We start from the raw sequence: 9009 nt of genomic DNA, 5'->3' as shown, positions 1-9009 counted from the left end.
AATTTTTAAAAAAACTTACCGTATTTTAATATAAATTTTATAAATTACTAATAATACCAAAAACCAATGGCCAGCATTGGTATTATGCTCATGGCCAACGAGAGCAAAACATTGTTATTCATATTTTCCTCTTTGAAAAAAACAACAAATTTATTTAACATTTTTATTATTCACTATTGCTTTAATTTGCACGTTTTTTGCTTAAAAGTTCATTTAATTAAGTTTTTGTAAATTAAAAAATTATGTATAAAAAATGCCGCCGCACGCCTGTCACTTCTAGTTTTTTTCAACAAGCACGCTGTTTGACATTTAATGAGCGAGTGAAATGAAAAACTCACCTCAACCGGTAGTTTTATACAGAGAGACAAACAATGTTAACATGGTTGCAGAAAAATAGTAGTAGGTAGTAGTAATCAACGAAAGAAAACCAAAAATACAGGTAGAATTTGAATTTTAAATTGTTTACGTTATTTTGTTTTTCTGGTTTGTTGACAAATATGAAAAACATATGTTAACTAGTTGTGGGAAAATCATAAAATTAAATGTCAATTAAGTAGAGATTTGTTGTGAGACATGCATATGGAATAATAACAATTTGTTTATACATTACTATTGGTCTAGGAAATCATTAAAGTATTTTAATAATGTCACTTTTCGTTTTCTGTATTACCAAAACAGTTTTTGGAATAGACATGAAGTTCAAAATTACTTCCATATAATTTTGAACTTCGAAAGTGCTTAATTTTTCCTAAAGTTTCGAAAGTGCTTAATTTTAAAATGTGATTATGGAAGGGGTATTAGTGAGTAGTCTTTTTAGAGTTAATCACCTCGGTTCTATAAAAAAATTCGATAAATATTTTTAAATATAGATAGTATTATGAGAAACAATAACCTTTTAATTTTTTAGTTCTTAGTAAATATTCTATTTTTGAAAAATTTTCTATTTGTAGCATTTTTTAAATTTTAAAACTTTAGAAAAGTGTTTATTAAAAAAAAAAATTACGTTAACTTTTATTTTTAGAAAATGTTTAATAAATATCGTTTTTAGAAAAAATTATGGTTATGGAAAAGGGTACTAGTTAGTGGTCCTCTTGGAGTTAATCACCTCGGTTTTATAAAAGATGTAAGAATTCGATAATTGTTCAAAAGTTTGAAATTTAGATAGTATGTATTATGAAAAACTAAAACCTTGATTTTTTAGTAAATTTTATATTTTTAGAAAATTTTCTATTTGTAGCATTTTTTTGATAAACTTTATAATTTTAGAAAAGTGTTTAATTAAAAAAAATCGATAACTTTTTATTTCTAGAAAATTTTCAATAAATTATTATTTTTAGAAATTTTTAAATTAACTTTATTTTTAATAATTTCTTTAAAATTTCAAATTTATGAAAAATTTATTTTCAGTAATTTTTTTGATATTTCAAATTTAAACAATTTAAAAAAAATTATTTTTAAAAAATTTCGATAAGTTTTTATTTTAAAAATTTTCAATAATTTATTATTTTAGAAAATTTACAAACAATTTTATTTTTAGTAAATTTTCAATAAATTTTAATTTTTTGAAATTTTTTTTTTATAAATTATTTTAAGATATTTTTGATAAATTTTTATATATTTGAAAATTTACAATAATATTTTCTATTTACTTGATCAATTTTATTTTGCAAATTTCGATGATTTTTATATTATGACGTTTACATAAACATACTTCATTTCGTTAAGTTGTTTAATATGTACATTTGGGGTATAACTTTTTAAAATTTTTGCGAATATCAAAAATACCATAGCGAGACATAGTAGGGTGTCAACAGATGTTAAGGAATATAATATGATTTTTTCGCGATCGTGAAAAATGTTTCCGCACCAAAGGCGATGAAGTTTTGTATAAATATTACTTTTTCTAAATGAGAAAAATAAACATTTTTGCAAACATTTTTGCATTTGTATTACATTATCTTAAAGAGAACATTGTTCTTTAAACCCCTGTTATGGAATTTCTCGCGATAATGTTGCATATTATAGATAATAGTATAGGTTTATATGAAAATTATTAAAAAAATTAGTAAAAACAAAAGCGTTTTAAGAATTTAGTCGTTAGATTTCTATTTCATACTGCCAAAACAAAATGAAATGAAACTTGGTATGGTTGTCAAAAAATTAAATAGAAAATATTTTTGTTTCTCACTACCACACTTAAAATTAAACTTTAATTCGAAAAAATTCAAAGAAAAAACATAAATTTTAATTTTAAATTGGATTTTGTTTATGTCTTTGTTTTTTTCTGTGTTTGAATAAAAATACACTCTGATAAAACGAAAAAATCAAATCGTTTGAATTAAAAAAATTAAAAAAATCATACGACTTTCAATTTTCCATCCGTATTTCAATAAGTTTTATTTTATACACTTTGTGTCTACACTATAATATTTTAATTTTATTGAAAATTTTGACATGTCTGAATGTCAAGGTAGTCAGCTTTAATTGGGTTTTTATTAGTCTATTTATGTTCGATTCCATATTTGTTATATCTCTTTCTCGTTATTCGACAAAAACTCCCTGAATATTTCAACAAAACTACGAAACATGTAGAAATAATCATTTTAAATGTCTGTAGCAACAATAACGAATAAACACTTAAAGTAACCACACTCTCTTTTTCAATATTACTACCAAGTAAATTAATAAAGTAAGCATCACTTGAACAGCTGACTATTTTTTTTAAACTAGAATAATGAAGCAAATTGTCAAAGTTGTTTTGAAAATTGTTAACATTGTTTACGTCGCCATTTTAAATTGTGTTTTGCTATTTGTTAAAATTTGTGAAAAGTTGAAAAAGTGATTAAAAGTGGTTTTAGAGTAGTTAAAAGTGTAATAAAATTGTATAATATATAATAATATAATTAAATCGTTAATATCTTTAGCTTAAAAGTAATATTTTTTATTAATGTTTTGTTCACATTGTTTTTCAAGGAAATTTTATTTTGACACAATCTTAAATTTTCCAAAAACAAAATACATGTGGTTGTTGTAGATGTTGTTGTACAACAAGAGATGTCGCTACTTTATTAATATACTTTGATTACTACTTAAAAAATGCAACTCTGTTAAAAAAAATGAACAGAGAGAACACTCAAACAACTGTCAAAGTGGGAAGAAATAGAAACTCAGTTCAAAACATCGCTGTTGCACGTGTTCCAAAGCAATTTTTATTCGTATTTTAGCTTATTTTTAACAGAAATTTTTCATAAAATTAAATAAACAAAATGCAGCACGATGATGTGAGTTATAAATAATAATTTTTATAAATTAATTTAACAATTAAAGTGATTATTTTACTTCAAATTACAGGTTGTTTGGAGCATCATCAATAAAACATTTTGCTCACACAAGTCAAGTAAGTAGAGTTTGTTGTTTTTGCTATAGAATTCCTGAAATTTCTATCTCTTTTCCTATTATAGAACCGATACACGTACCTTTTGTCGCCATGAATACAATATAACCGGTATGTGCACCAGACGTACCTGTCCACTGGCCAATTCACATATGCCACCGTACGCGAAGAAAAGGTATCATTTATCTTTACATGAAAACAGCCGAAAGAGCTCATATGCCCAGCAAAATGTGGGAACGTGTTAAACTGTCGCGTAATTTCGAAAAAGCCATACAACAGATCAATGAAAATCTAGTATTTTGGCCCAAATATATGATAGCCAAAAATAAACAAAGATTCTTAAAAATCACACAATATTGATACGTATGCGTAAATTAAAGCTGAAGACGTCAAAAGTTGATTGTACCCTTATCCACTAAGATCGAAAGAAGAGAGACTAGAAGAGAACAGAAGGCTTGGTGGCGGCCAGATTGAGAATCATATTGAAAAGGAACTTATGGAACGTTTAAAACGTGGCACCTACCAGGATATTTACAATTTCTCACAAACTGCTTTCAACAAGGCTTTGGCTGCCGAAGAAATTGAAGATGAGGATGAAGAAGATATGGAAGAAGAACAAGAATTAGACATGAAATGGATGATGAAAGTGAAGCTAAGGAGTTAAGAAGAGAACTTTTAGATGAAGAATTTGTTGAAGCTGATTCGGAGGAAGAAATCGACGACGATGATGATGATGGTGCCTCTAGTGATTCGGGTGAAAGAGAAGATGTTGAAGTTGATAGTGATTTGAGGTATCAGATGATGAGGATGGTGATGGTTCAGATATTGAGGTAAGTGGAAACATATATTTGTTTTCTTTTAAACATGAAGTGCAAAACTAAAAGTATCAGAGGATAAAGGAATTTCGAGAAAAGGAATTTTTGCAGATTTTTAATAAGAAATTGATAGAAGTAGTGTTCCGAAGCAGTTTCAGTAGACAGTATATTACATTGTCTCGAAATCTTGGCTGAAAGAAAGATATTTTAAATTTTTTCTTATAGTAAAGATAGTGTTTGCTAAATTGATAATGGAGAGAAGAGACTTTATTCAAAGCTAATTCTTTTAAAAACAAAGATGTCATTCGTTGTGAGTACTTGTTATTGACAAGTTGCTGATTGCTGTAAGCCCCTGTTGGCCATAATGCCGGCCTTGTTGCAAATAAAACTAAAATATTTTAATGTTTGGAATATTTACATATCTATGACGTTTTTTAACTTGTTAACAATTTTTCATTTTATTACTTCTCTAATTTTCTCATAATAACAACAATTTTAACACTTAAATTATTTTCTTACAATCGAAACTAAATTGACCGACTGACACGCTACCTAAATGAATTACAAAAGAACATGAATATTTTTCTAGCAGTAACAAATACATGTTTAATAATTATTTTATGAAGTAATTTTAAATGGTTCATTGGAGGATTTAATTACTTTTTGTGCTATTTATTACTTGTGGCCCACATTTTCACTGAAATAGCTGCAATACACCATTGCCAAAAGGAGAGGAAATTTATTGAATATTTTTGTAATTAATAATATAAATTATGCTTCGAAATGAATAAATTTTCTAAAAATTAACATTTATCGAATTTTTAAAAAAGAAAATTTAGCGAAAATGTTTCTATAAATGTAAATTTATAGTAAATATATAAAATATAAAGAAAATTTATCGAAAGTTTTCTATAAAAAGAAAATGTATCAACAATTTTTTTATAAAAGGAAATGTATCGAAAGGTTTATAAAATAGGAAATTTATTGCAAATTTTCTAAAAAAAGAAATTTATTGAAAAATTTCTAAAAAAAGAAATTTATTTGAAAACTTATAAAAAAAGAAATTTATCGAAAAATAATAAAAAGGAAATATTCTGTAAAATAACATTTATCGTAAAATTAGCGAAAATCATCTGAAAAGAAGAAAATTTATTGAAAATTTTTCTATAAAAAGAAATTTATTGAAAGTTTAAAGAAGTTTTAAAGAAAATTTATCGAAAGTTTTCCAAAAACAAAAAATTTATTGCAAATTTCGTAAAAAAGGGAATTTATTGAAAAATGTCTATGAAAAGGAATTTATTTATAAAATAGAATATTTATTGAAATGTTTTTAAAAATAGAAATTTATCGAAATTTTTCTATAAAAATTGAAAATTTATCAAACATTTTTTATTTTCTACAAAATTTTCTATAAATATTTTTTACAATTTTTATAAAAATCAAAAATTTTTTATAAAAAAATAAAATTTTTCTATGAAATTGAAAATTTATCGAAATAAAATAGAAAACTTTTCAATATGAATTTTATCTAAAATTCTCTATATGAATAGAAATTGTATCGAAAATTATCTATAAAAATAGTAAATTTATCGAAAATTCTCTATAAGAAAGAAAATTTATCAAACATTTTTATAAAAAATTTGTCGAAATTTTTCTATAAAAATAGTAAATTTTCTATAAAAATTTGAAATTTATCGAAAATTTTCTATAAAAATAGAAAATTTATTGAAAATTTTCTATAAAAATAGAAAATTTATTGAAAATTTTCTATAAAAATAGAAAATTTATCGAAAATTTTCTATAAAAATAGAAAATTTATCGAAAATTTTCTATAAAAATAGAAAATTTATCGAAAATTTTCTATAAAAATAGAAAATTTATTGAAAATTTTCTATAAAATAGAAAATTTATTGAAAATTTTCTATAAAACTTCAAAATTTATTTAAAATTTTCTATAAAAATTGAAAATTTTCTAAAAAAAAAATTATCGAAATTTTCCATAAAAATAGAAAATTTATCGATAATTTTATCCAAATTTTCTAAATATACATATTTTCCAAAATTTTACGGATCTTTTTTCAAAAATAAAAAATGATCAAATTCTTTATAACAACTGCTTTCAAATATTAAAAACTCAAAACTTTAAAATCCAAAGACATTGAATTGCTGCATCATCATATCAAGCATGAAAGCTTAAGGGGGTAAATTTATGTTCAACATAATATTAAATAAAAAAAGTTAAATTAAATATATAATATAGCAAACAAATCATATGTGTGCTGCTGTTGCTGCTACCACAAGTACCACAACTATTCATTAATTTACTTCTACTTTTAATACTCGACTGACTGACTAACTGACAGACTAACCGGCTATTATCTCTCCACCAACAAAAGCAAACAAAAAAAAAAAAAAAACTTCTCTACTGTTAATATGATTGTTATTTGCCACTTAGATTATAATCTTTGTATGTGTTTTTATTTTTTTCTTTATAAACATATAGTCAACAATAAATTTCAGATTCAGATTTTATATTTTTTAATTGAGAGACTTGCAAAGAATTTCATTCAACAAAACCAAAACAGTTAGTCTGGCGCGTTTGACAACGAAAAGCCCACCAATGAATTGTTACAGTTATACATTTCGCTATTAAATAATTCGTTTACGCGAGTTTAGTTCAAATAACAAATAAAGATAAATTTATTAATAAAAAAATATATATAGAAGATTATATCAAAACAAAGATAAGAAATGTTTGTGTAGCTAAAATGAATTAAATTAAGGCACTAGAAAAAAAGGAAATAAATAAAGTTTAAATTGAAAGTAAAACGCATCATAATAAAGAAAACGTGTTTATAAAAAAATAAAAATAAAAGATCTCATTAGCAGAAATCACGGTCATTTATTAAAATTGTTTTAAAAAATCAAGTTTTTTTAAAGGAAGGAATTAAACAAAAGTTTTGCAAGAATTTGTGTTAAAAGTAATTCAAAAATTCAAGTGCTTATCAGAAATAAAAACCATTGTATATAATCTTCTATCAGGATACAGCTGCTGGTGCCTTTGTACGTGCTCCTCCCAAATCGCCTACCAAATCTAAACCATCTACGGCTGCTGCCTCTAAGAGTAAATCGAAAACAAATGGTGTTTCTGCAGTGTCCGCTGGTAAAACGAAAAGACGTCTTAAAAAGCCTAAAGTCGAAATTGAATATGAAATGGAAACCGAAACAGACCGGCAAAGGCTACATAACTGAGGTAGTAGTAATTTTAAATTTTATCACTAACGTTTTTTGTATAATATAATAAAAAAATATATAAAATTAAAAACAATTTAAATCACAACAACAATCCACAAACATTTAATTATTTTACTTGTTTTTTTTACGATTTACTTTGAATTACCATTACAAAACATGTATGTATTTAAAATTGATTTAATTATACTCTTATTTTTTTTAACTAGGAAAAAACAATTGCAACAAAAATAAAAACTATTATAAACAATAATAAAAAACAAATCACAAAAATCATAAAAATAACGATTGTTTTTATTAATTATTTTATCTTGTAAAGAACATTATTAATTACATTTTTGCCATAGCTATAGTTTTGTTAACCCTTAGGGGTAAGGTAAAGGAAGGTATGTTTCTATTTGTCGCAAATTGGAATTATATTTAATTTTCGATAAATTTACTATTTGTATAGAAAATTTTCCATAAATTTAATATTTTCATAGAAAATTTCGATAAATTTTCTACTTTTATAGAAAATTTTCCATAAATTTTCTATAGACTATAGACTATCCAGACTATAGACTGTTCCATAGTCCAGACTATAGACTGTTCTATAGACTATAGACTGTCCAGACTATAGACTGTTCCATAGTCCAGACTATAGACTGTTCCATAGTCCAAAATTTTCGATTAATTTTCTACTTTTATAGAAGATTTTTGATAAATTTTCTACTTTTATAGAAAATTTTTGATAAATTTTCTACTTTTATAGAAAATTTTCGATAAATTTTCTACTTTTATAAAAAATTTTCGATAAATTTTCTATTTTTATAGAAAATTTTCGATAAATTTTCTACTTTTATAGAAAATTTTCGATAAATTTTCTACTTTTATAGAAAATTTTCGATAAATTTTCTACTTTTATAGAAAATTTTCGATAAATTTTCTACTTTTATAGAAAATTTTCGATAAATTTTCTACTTTTATAGAAAATTTTCGATAAATTTTCTACTTTTATAGAAAATTTTCGATAAATTTTCTACTTTTATAGAAAATTTTCGATAAATTTTCTACTTTTATAGAAAATTTTCGATAAATTTTCTACTTTTATAGAAAATTTTCGATAAATTTTCTACTTTATAGAAAATTTTCGATAAATTTTCTACTTTTATAGAAAATTTTCGATAAATTTTCTACTTTTATAAAAAATTTTCGATAAAATTTCTACTTTTATAGAAAATTTTCGATAAATTTTCTTCTTTTATGGAAAATTTTCGATAAATTTTCTACTTTTATAGAAAATTTTCGATAAATTTTCTACTTTTATAGAAAATTTTCGATAAATTATCTACTTTTATAGAAAATTTTCGATAAATTTTCTACTTTTATAGAAAATTTTTGATAAATTTTCTACTTTTATAGAAAATTTTTGATAAATTTTCTACTTTTTATAGAAAATTTTTGATAAATTTTCTACTTTTATAAAAAATTTTCGATAAAATTTCTACTTTTATAGAAAATTTTCAATAAATTTTCTTCTTTTATGGAAAATTTTCGATAAATTTTCTA

General features: G+C 23.3%; 1 pseudogene; it reads left to right on the top strand.

Moving 5' to 3' along the window:
* The first annotated feature begins 3459 nt into the window (after positions 1-3459).
* LOC119613907 lies at positions 3460-7555 on the top strand (annotated as a pseudogene).
* Positions 7556-9009: the final 1454 nt, after the last annotated feature.

This window comes from Lucilia sericata, unplaced genomic scaffold (genome assembly GCF_015586225.1).
Source record: "Lucilia sericata isolate MDLA Ls3-8-SP2 unplaced genomic scaffold, ASM1558622v1 Contig002422F_arrow, whole genome shotgun sequence".
NCBI lineage: Eukaryota > Metazoa > Arthropoda > Insecta > Diptera > Calliphoridae > Lucilia > Lucilia sericata.
The sequence above is the reverse complement of the archived record's forward strand: the minus strand, read 5'-3'. Positions and strand labels throughout refer to the sequence as shown.